The following is an 11,285-nucleotide window of genomic DNA, read 5'->3' as shown; positions in this document are numbered from 1 at the left end:
ACAACTCCTTCCTTAAACGCCCAGAGGGTCTCTGCCATCTTGGGGACTTCCCTGAGAAGAGCCACCTCAAAACCTGGCAGCCCACACTATTTACTATCAGAGCCAATTTCTAACCTTTTTTTTTTTTTTAAGATTTTATTTATTTGACAGAGACACACAGTGAGAGAGGGAACACAAGCAGGGGGAGTGGGAGAGGGAGAAGCAGCCTCCCCGCAGAGCAGGAAGCCCGATGCAGGGCTTGATCCCAGGACCCTGGGATCATGACCTGAGCTGAAGGCAGGCGCTTAATGACTGAGCCACCCAGGTGCCCCAATTTCTAACCTTCTAACAAAACACAGGCACGGATCTATGATTGTTGAAAATTTAGATCGTTGAAAACTTCACTGAAGCTGGTTGCCTCAGGCATCTCACCGGACCTACCTACTCAAACGTTTACACGTTCTTGTCTCTATAGAAACTTTGTATTCAGGAGTAAATCCTCAGGGAGGTCTGCATAAAGTTTATGCATCATCTCATTTATTCTGCAGCCAGGTAGACTTGGTATCCTGATTTTATTGATGAGGAAATTGAGGTTTGTGATAATCACATAGTTCGTCCAAGATCAAGGTAATAGGTAGTGAAAACGGGTCTTTTGTTTCCTCAACCTACTTTTACTTTAGAAAGTCCTGCCCTAAGACTGGTAGGAAGAGACGAGCAATAGACAGCCTGTAAAAATCTGCATGGTCTGTATGCCCTAAAGCGAAGGCGCATTTCCTGGAACTTGGCAGGACAGGACTGGTGAGGCTGCTCTGTGTGTCCTGGTGACAGGGTTGCTAGGAATTCTTGAGCTAGACTTTGTGCTCACTTGGTATGCAGTGGGTTCTGTTTGAGTTTTTGGATTACAAGCTTAAGAACGTGGAAAGAGCCACTGACACCTGGATTCGAGTCTGAATCGTGTCACTCAAGCCATGTAGCCCCTCTGGGCTGGTAGCCTAGTCTGAAAATGAAGGTGCCTCCCCAGGTTGTGAGGGGTGAATGTGGAAGTGCCACGTTGCCTGCTGATGTGCAGTGCCCTTGAGGGGTCTTCATGCCCGCCCCTAGGCAGAGCTGGGCCTGCTGCAGGTGCTGTCGTGGGGATTTGGATGGTAGTAGGCATTTGCTGGAGTGAGTTAGCATTTTGAATAGGGTAGAAAAGACCACACTGATGGGTGTCGTTTGGGCAGAGACCTGAAGGGGGCGAGGAGGCAACCGTTGAGCTACCTGGGGGAAGTGTTCCAGAAAGAGGAAACTGCAAGTTCGGGCCATGAGGCCAGAGCATGTTTTGTGTGTTGAGAGAATGGTAGTGAAGGGGCCAGTTGGAGCGGAGTGAGCCAGGGAGGGAGGGAGAAAGGGGCTAGAGACGGGGGAAGTTTCCCAGTCATCTCTAGGCTGCAGGGACTGTGACTGAGTCTGAGTGAGGTGGGAGGTTTCCACCAGGCAGGTCACAGAACTTGGGCAAGAGCTAGAGTGGAGTCAGGATTTGAACCCGGGTCGGCCCAGTGTTAGAGCCTGTGCTGTCTCTAGGACAACCATCCTACAACTCCACCCCACCCCCCAAAGGGGGAAGAAACAAAAGCAGCCTCTGTTAATATGTAGTAAGTCCAAACATTCACGGAGCTCTTGGTAGCCTTCCAAGCACTTATTCATCTGTTACCTTGCTGGATCCTGACAAGTGGCAGAGTCTGGATCCTGCCATGCATTTTGATTGCCAGGCCAGTGCCAGCCAGACCTTACCCCTGCGGTGCCAGTCTGTGGTTCCCCGGCCTCCTAAAGGATGGCCTGTCCAGCACCAGCCCTTAGGCTTTTCCCCCACCGTGAGTACTGAAGTTTGGCTCTGATGGCTCAGGAATTTAGACCCACCTGAGCAGCCCCCTGGGCTTGGCTTGTTTTAAATTCAACTCCAGAGTCTCATAGTTCATGTCAGTCTCGTCTCCATCATTAAAACTATGCCAGGTCAAGGTGTGTTGTGTCTAACACAGCCTTTCAGCACTCTCGTTACTGTGCCAGGAGACAGGCCATTTCAGGAGCTCAAGGTTACACAGACCCAGTATGTGAGCGCCTGGCTTGGGGCCACTTCCCAGTAGCTTGGTCCGGGCCCAGCAGCAGTGCTGGGTACCCAGCAGCTCTCGGGGCCGGGGGGGGAGGGGAAGGCACAGCTGAACTCTGCCTGGTACCGCTCGAGGAATGCAGGGCATTCAGCAGCTGCGGCCAGCTTGTAGCAGTTTTATTCCAGCTTGCCCAGAATGGAAGAAGCAGGGTTATGGTCCTCCCACACATACAGAGAGTGCGGGTTTTGTGAGAGAATGGGGAGCTCCGGGTGGTGTCCATTACCAAAGTTCTGCACCAACAAGACAAGGCAGCATAGCAAAGTGTGTGGGCTTGGGCTTGGGCTTGGGCCAATCTGGGTTTGAATGCCAACTCCACATATATGGGCTATGTAATCTCGGGCCAAGTTACTTAGCACCTCACTGTCTCACACACCTGCTTTAGGATTGTTCTGTTCATTAAATTATGCAAAGTACTTAGCCCAGCACCTGGCCATGTGTGTTTAGGGATCAGCTGGCCATGACCTTGGAAGTCAGAGTGCTAGATTACAGGGGCAGAAAGGTCCTGTGTAGATCCGCGTGGCTAGTTTGGGGTGGAGCTGGGACTCCCAGCCTCCAGATTCACCCAGGGACTTTCTCCACTCCCTGTTCTCCATGCCCTCAGTGGCAGGCCTGTGTAGAGACGGCACTGAAGAGACCGGTTCACAGAAAGGCTGAGGCACCTGTCTGGAGAGCCCAGCCACAGAGGAGCGGGCCCTCATGCAGTGGCAGCTGTAGGCATGGGGGGAAGTGGGAGACTTCGAGAGCGATTTGGGGAAGTCACAGAGGATGGGACTTGGTAGTTGGCTGGAGGTGGAGGTGGAGGGGAGAGAGCTGCCCAGTCCTCTGGCTTTTGCAGCTGGGGAGATAGTGAACTCTGAGAATGGGGGTAGGTGGAGCAGGTTTGGAACAGGAGGCATGTGCAGGTAGGCAGAGAACTGGGTTCGGGCCTGAGTTCGAGGGTCCTGTGGAGCATCCAGGTGGAGATGCCCAGGGTGTAAGAATTTAGAGGCAGTGAACAGCTGGGGCTGGAACCCTGATCTTCAGACCCCAAGGCTAGAGCTGGTTCCTCGGTACATAGACCAGCCTCTGGTGACCTTGGCTTCCATTCCACGGTGTCTCTCTCTGGCTTCCTATGCACTGGGCTGCAAACAGAAGATGGGGTTTGACCGGCCTTGACCTTGGGTGGCTACTGATCACCTCCTCATCTGCCTAATGAGGTAGTGAGACCAGGTGTTCGAGGGCTGCAGCATTCTGGGTAACATCCTAGGACTCAAAGGGGCCGGGAGTCCCTCGAACACTGGAGGCAAGAGAAGCAGCACTTAGGAGCCGTGGCCTCTGCAGTAGAGAGAATGAGCTGAGTGAATGATGAGTGCCTGAAGAAGTGAGTGAAAGAGCATTGAATGAAACAATGTAAGTGTATGAATAAGTGATGGGAGTGTGCCTTACATCCTTTCTGGAAGGGAGAGGCAGAGAATGAATAAATAATGAATGTGTGCGCTATCTGGCAGGCTTCAGCCGGTGGGAGCTGTGTGCCTGTGCTGACTCCTCACAGTGGCCTTTCCTCCCCACCCGCAGCCCGCCTGCAGCCTGGAGAGGGGCTGCAGGGAGCCGGGGCTCTGGGTCCAGATGGCTCTGGGTCCAGAGCGGCGCCGGTGTTGGGGGGAGGGCATCAGGAAGAGGCTGCGGGGGAGGGGCACTCTGAAGGTCCAAAGCCTAACCAGCAATTTCCTGATGTTTTCCGGAGGGCAGGGGCTATGGGAAGCTGCAAATCATCTTGGTTCCTGTGGCTCCACATTCCTGTCCAGCCGGCAGCTGAAAATCCCAGCTTTTCCTTATTTCTGGCCCCACCCCGTCCCTATCCAGCCACTTGATCAAGATCAAGGTACCTCCCTTCTGCCTTCACCCCCACCCCCTTATGTTTCCCTGGGGCCAGTGGACATGGGATGGTGGCCGCCTCTCTGCTCATGGTTAGGAAGTGGCAGGGAGCCTAGGACCCCGTCCTGACACCGCCCCCCCTCAAGCGGGGACATACCTGGCGCGTCAGTTAACTTGTCTGAGCCTCGGCTTCCACTTTGGTCAAGTCCCCCACCTGCCTCCTGGGTCCTCTTAGTCTTAGCATATAAAGCTGGGGAGTGTGCTGCGAGTGTTGGGTTTACATCCGTCCGCAGACGTGTTGTGCTGTGTCACCTGGAGGAGAGGCGTACCCTCTCTAACCTCTGTTCTATTTAGAGGAAGAAGCAACTCCCTCTCAGAGCTTCCACAGCCAAGTCTCACTTTGTTTCAGACAGGAAGAGCTGCCTTGCTCACACTTCCGTGCAGTCAGGTAAGTGGGAGACACGCAGTCCTTTTCTAGTGTCTGACAGCCTTGTCAAATGGTCTGACTTCTGGCTAACCGAACTCTGGCCAGCCTGATAGCCCCTCCCTTGTCACTTGGTCCTCATAGAGGTGACCGTCCAGTGTCAGACTCTGAGTCCATTTTCTGCTCTGCCTGCTTTTCATCTGCAGAGGTGGCCAGGTAGATAAAGAGGTGTCATGGGGAGGGCTCCAGCATTCCTCATCTCCGCCATAACCCCCGGTCACCCCTGAAGAGTCAGAGCATAAGCAGGGCGGGCTTTGCAGACTCAATTCTGAGTCAGGCCTTCCAGTCTCCCTCCTGCTCCTTCCTGTTCACTTTCTGCCCTGAGCCCCTCCTGTGGACTGTTAGGCTGTTAGGATCTTTTTTTTTTTTTTTTAAAGATTTTATTTATTTATTTGAGAGAGAGAGAATGAGAGATAGCACGAGAGGGAAGAGGGTCAGAGGGAGAAGCAGACTCCCTGCTGAGCAGGGAGCCTGATGTGGGACTCGATCCTGGGACTCCAGGATCATGACCTGAGCCGAAGGCAGTCGCTTAACCAACTGAGCCACCCAGGTGCCCTGGACTGTTAGGATCTTGAATACCATATCAGCACCCAAGCACGAACCCTGCTAGAAGAATCCTAGTACCAGTCATGTTGACTGCAGTTGGAAGTGAGATGGAAAGTCACAAGCACAGCAAGGCTGGAAGCCTTGGGGGCTCCCTGTCCAGGGTTGGTCTCCAGCCTTGTGGACAGGGCCTCCGGAGGCCCCGGGGAGGGTTCTTGCTCACCAAGCTCACAGGTAGATAAAAAGGAGTGAATCCATAGTACAAACGAGGTGTGTGGTGGTGAACTGGACACAGAGCCTACCTCAATACACCAGTGACACATCTTTGTGGTGAAAGTTCTTTGTGAAGTCAGAGCTAGGCAGAATGGCTTCAGACAGGCTTTAACCTCTCAAAGCCTTCTCTTTATCAGTAAATGGGGATCCTGTGATAGGCCCTAGCCTGTAGATAGAGGTGCTATGAGGAGTCAAAGAGGTAATGCACTTTAACAACAAAAGCACGTGCGTTAAGGATCCCACAGTCCACTGGGGAGAGACATATATGCCCAAATAAATGCCACACAATGTGAGCAACTGTTCAAATGCCACCTCCTCCATGCGGCCCTTGGGGATGTACCCTGAGTCCCCAGGCAGGAGATGAGAGGTTCCTTCTGGAAGCCCTGTTGCCCTTTGCTCATTTCTCCATCTCATCCCTTGTCTTTCTGTGAATGTTTATTGCAATTGTTTACATACCTGTCTTCCACATGGTCTGCCAGTCCCTCCAGGGGAGGCATGTGGAAATTCCTTCCTGAAATCGGCAAGGATAGCCCCTCTAGTTTCCATCTAATAGCAAGGGTGGGATTCTGTGAGAAGGCCTGGAGTTGTGGTTTCTGTCTGGGCCTATCAGGGAAGGCTTCAGGGAGGAGGTGATGTCTGCACTGGGCTTTGAAGCCTGTGCAGGATTTAGAACGACAGCCATAGGCATTTCAGGGGCAGCCGAAAAGGGTGAGGGACCGGGTGGCAGCCTATAGCACAGAGAGTAAGGGTCAGGGGGATGGGGTTCAGTCCCAGTTTCCCCTCCAGGCACCTCTACCACCCTAGGCAAACACCTCCCCTCCCTGGGCTCTAGTCTCCTCTCACAGTATAATGAGGGGGCTTTGCTAGCTAGCCCCTAGTAGTCCTTGCCAGCTTGGATATTTAGTGGCTTCTTTGACCCACCTCCCCTCCTGGGATACATCCAGATGGCAAAGTAGGAATATTTCCTGGCTCAGAGAGCACCCTCCCAGTGACAGGCAGCATGTGGTCCTCTCTGTTCAGGAGAGTTTAGAGGGAAGGTTGTTTGGTTTTAGGGTAAGGATACAAGCCCTCATGCCTAGTCCCGGATGAATTTTGCCGAATGTGTATATATGGGGAGAGGCATGGCCTTTGAAGAAAGGTCTGGGATAGCTGCCTATCCTCAGACATAGCTGGGATTCCAGGGGACCGAACTCACCCTGGCGGGCCGGGGTCAGGGCTCAGGATGCTGTCCTGGCTTGCTTAGGGCATGCTTCTGGCCCAGTGAGGACAAAGAGCAACGAAGCACCTGCTGCTTCTGCCACCCGAGCCTCCCACACACCTGCTGCTCCCAGGCCCCAGCTCTGAGGTCCCACAATGCTCCCATTGTCCGCCAGCTCTGCCAGGCCTCCCCAGGGAGAAGCTTGGAGCCAAGGGCCTGGGCAGGGCCCTGATTCCTGGGGGCACAGCCTGGGCAGAAACGCACAGCCGTCACACCTACATGGAACTTGGAGAATTGTAGAATCTGGCAGAGAAGCTTAGAAGAAGGAAATCTTAGAATGAGAACAGCACGGGTGCTGAGGCTCCAGGCTCGGGGAGGGATGGCCCAGTTCCATGGCCCCACTTCCTTGTGTTATTTTAGTTGTTAATCTATAAATTTGTACTTGCCCCACCTGACCTACCCAGATTTCTCATCTTTCCTATGATCTGCCCCGTGGTCCTTGTGTCATGTGGACAAATTTCGTCTTGCTCAGATGGGGCTGGTTTTGCTTGAAAATCAGAGCCCTATTTTCTTCTAGCAGTGTTGATTACATTGCAAACAATGTTGTGTTGGTATGAGAAAGTTAAAGTGAGTGTTTTCAAGTGATTGGTTAATACTGTGACCAGAACAGGAGTTTAAAAATTAACCAGTATTGTATGACCCACTTATAGGAGGTACCTAGCGTAGTCAAATACACAGAAAGTAAAATGGTGGTTGAGTGCCAATGGGTACAGAGTTTGGGGCATGATGAAAATGTTCTAAAAAGGGGCACCTGGGTGGCTCAGTTGGTTAAGTGTCTGACTTCGGCTCAGGTCATGATCCCAGGGTCCTGGGATCGAGCCCCATGTCAGGCTCCCTGCTCAGCAGAGAGCCTGCTTCTCCCTCTCCTTCTGCCTGCCGCTCTGCCTACTTGTGCTCTCTGTCAAATAAATAAATAAATAAAATTTCTTTAAAAAATGTTCTAAATAGTGGTGATGGCTGCACAACTCTGTGAATATATTAAAAACCACTGAACTGTACACTTGAAAAGAGTGATTTTATGGTATGTGAATTATATCTCAAAGCTGTTATTTTAAAAAGTTATACCTGCTATTGTCATAAATTCAAAGCATAATGACTTTTTAATTTTTATTTATTTTTATTTTTTTAAAGATTTTATTCATTCATTTGACAGAGAGAGAGAGAGAGACACAGCGAGAGAGGGAACACAAGCAGGGGGAGTGGGAGAGGGAGAAGCAGGCTTCCCACTGAGCAGGGAGCCTGATGCGGGGCTCGATCCCAGAACCCTGGGACCATGACCTGAGCCGAAGGCAGATGTTTAATGACTGAGCCACCCAGGCGCCCCAATGACTTTTTTTTTTTTTTAAAGAGTTGGCTCCATTTTCTGCTCTGATACGGAGTTCAAGTTTTTTTTTTTTAAGATTTTATTTATTTGACAGAGACAGCGAGACGGGAACACAAGCAGGGGGAGTGGGAGAGGGAGAAGCAGGCCACCCGCCAAAATATAAATATCGTTTTGCAAAAATGGGATCCTTTTATACCTATTATTCTGCATCTTGCTTTTTTCACTTCTTTCAAGGATGTATTTCCATGACATTCTTTTTAACAGTTGTGTGGTTTTCTGTCATGTAGCTGTGCTGAATCGTAATTACCCGGTCCCTTACTAATGAATATTTAGGATGTTTCCAGTGTTTTGCTGTTAGCAAACAAAGACCATATTTGTGTGTGCATCTCAAGGCCCCTGGGATAGTATTTTGGAGGACAGAATCCTCCACCTTTTATAGATGTTGACGTTGAACTTGGGCAGATGACATCTTTGTCCAGGATCTTCCAGCAAGTGTGTGGCAGAGAGGGGTGGTGGGTGAAATGGGGCCAGCCAGGCCCCCCCTCCCACCCCCAGGAACTGCACATACATACATGGAGTTCTCTGGCTCTGAGAGAGAAGTGATCCACTGGCCTCTGAGCAGGTGCAGAATCAGATAAACTCAACAGCTAGAGGTGCCTAGCGGTGTCCCCTCTAAGGCTGTCCTTTTTTTTTTTTATTTCCAATCTCTCTGCCCAACATGGGGCTCAAACTCAACCTAAGATCAAGAGTCGCATGCTCTACCGACTGAGCCAGCCATGCGCCCCCAATCCCTCTCCCTTTTATCTTTCTGAAAGTGACCATGAGATCTGCATGGGAAGACAAATGTAAACCTTAGGCCCTGGTCATTCCCTCACTCTTTTGTTCCCACCAGTGTTCATCCTATATTAGATTCTCCTACCCCAGTGGGTTCTGGTTTTTCATCCTGTCTTTGCCTCTGCCTCCTCCACAGCCCTCCTGCAAAACAGGTTGGCAGAAAGAATGGCCAGGGGAGAAAGCAAGGCGCTCTTTCCCGAAGTAGTCCGGGAGCTCCCCTGGACACCTTCCTTTTCCTTGCCCTTTATCGTGCTGGACAAAGATCACCCAGTAGTCTGTCTCACTCACCAGACTAGTCCTGCCCCACCACTGGGACCCCTGCAGCTGTTAGCCTGGATTAAACCAGAAAAGATTCAAACTCTACCTACAAGGACATCTCTCACTGGCTTGCATTCAACGTGCTTTCTTGTGGGATGGGTGTTCTTCAGCTCAAATGTCCCCACCTCAAAGATGCCTTCCCTGGTGGCCCTGTCTGTCTCCATGGCTCTCTCACAGCATCTTTTCTATTTTTTGCCCCAGCACCGCTCACTATCTGAAATTATCTTTGTTGATTTGTTTTCTTGTTCCCTGCCTGTCTTCCCTGCTAGAAAGTTAATTCCATGAGGGCAGGAACCCTGTCTCGTTTACTCTTCTTTCCCCTCGAATGCCCAAGCTGGGAAGCGGGTGCTCAGGAAATCTGTGTTGAATCCATGTGTGAATACAAACACATGTACAAGGTCCGAAAGGATAAGTTTTAAACTGACAACTGTGCCTACCTCTTAGAAGGGGACTGGGACTGAGGGAGGCAACTAGGAACTTCAGCTTTTATTTTTCAATTTTTGATGAGGAGAATGGGATCCCTTAATTGGTAGTTAAAAAATAAAGAAAAACACTGAAATAAAGGCCCAGAGCCCTCAGTCCTAATCCTGAAATTATGGTATGATTTGGGGCCAGTGACTTGACTTGCCTAGCCGTCTGTGGCTTCTGACCTCACCTGTAAACGCAGTCCCAACACTCACCTGAACCCTGGATTTACAGTCTGCCCAGCACTTTCCCTTTTTTTTAAAGCAAGTTCTATGCCCGGTGTGCGGCTTGTTCGCACCACCCTGAAGATCAAGAGTTGAGCGCTCTACTGACTGAGCCAGTCAGGTGCCCCGTGCGCAAGTTTGCCGTCCATTATCTCAGCTGATGACCCACACCCCTGGGTTGCAGGCAAGGCAAAGGTTATTATCCCCATGTTATAGGGTAGGAAATTGGGGTTCCTAGGGGCGAGGTGTCTGGCCTGCAGACACAGCTGTGCTCAAGCAGGTCCTTATTTCCTATCGCGGTGAGCTGACTCAGATAATGAGTTTATAAAGGCCACAGATGGGCTAATGGGGACCCAGAGGGCTGTGCCATATAAGTTATTATTACAGCAACGGGATTTAAGGTCTGCTCTGGAGCTGTCTTCGGGGACCTGGAGGGAGCCCCTTAGGCTGGTGAGGACAGGGATATAATCCCTCCTGGGTTTTAAGGAAAAGTCCTGGTGGTCTTTGAAGGCCAAGGTGGGTCCTGAGGCCGAGTCTCTGATTTAATGAAAGGAACCTTCCTTTCCTGGAGTTGCTTTCTCAAAGGGGACAGGGCAGGAGGTGGCAAGCACAGACTGGTGAGGGGCCAAGAGGGTTCGCTAGGCCACCTGGCCCACGGCAGCCACTTCCTAGGTGGCCCGGGAGAGTCCACATTCTGGGCCAAGAATGGGCCTTCCAGCCTTGAACAGATCTAAGATGGCAGGCTGGCCCGGTTGGGGTCATAACGGCATTCCGGGCTGGGGCTTAGGAAGTCCTTGAGGAGGTGGCAATCCCCACGTGGGCTTCTCTCCTCCATAATTTCCTCAAAAGGCCCATGTGAGAAGCTGGGTACAAAATGTTTTCAGGGGCGCCTGGGTGGCTCAGTCATTAGGCATCTGCCTTCGGTTCAGGTCATGATCCCAGGGTCCTGGGATCGAGCCCCCGCATTGGGCTCCCTGCTCAGCGGGAAGCCTGCTTCTCCCTCTCCCACTCCCCCTGCTTGTGTTCCCTCTCTTGCTGTGTCTCTCTGTCAAATAAATAAATAAAATCTTAAAATGTTTTCAATCCATTTTGCCACACGTTTAAATACCTGTTACTAGGTACCAAGAATTAGAATTTATGAGTGATGACTGAAACGTCAGGCACATTATATCAATCCTCTCAGCTACTTTGTAAAGCTAGAGTTATGCCTATTTTTTTTTATTGGAGAATAATTAACATGCAGTGTTATATTAGTTTCAGGTGTACAATATAATGATTCAACAATTCTATACATTACTCGGGAATTATCCCTATTTTTAAGGTATGGAAACATGTTCAGGGAGGCACACGATCACACGGCTGAGGGAGTGGGAAAAGACAGGATTCCAGCCTGGGTGCCTAGGACTCCCAAAGCCCTGCTCTTTCTAACCTCCGCGAGCTGAGGGGTGACAGAGGTGACTAAGACCCTGCTCCTTCCCATGGGGGGTGGAGCGACAGACCCATCCCAGCTCACTATTATACTGCTCAGAGTGATGTCACCACCAGCGCAGCCAGAGTGGAAAGCTGATTCATCTGAGGTCAG

This window comes from Zalophus californianus, chromosome 9, assembly GCF_009762305.2.
Source record: "Zalophus californianus isolate mZalCal1 chromosome 9, mZalCal1.pri.v2, whole genome shotgun sequence".
NCBI lineage: Eukaryota > Metazoa > Chordata > Mammalia > Carnivora > Otariidae > Zalophus > Zalophus californianus.
Note: the sequence above shows the minus strand (reverse complement) of the source record.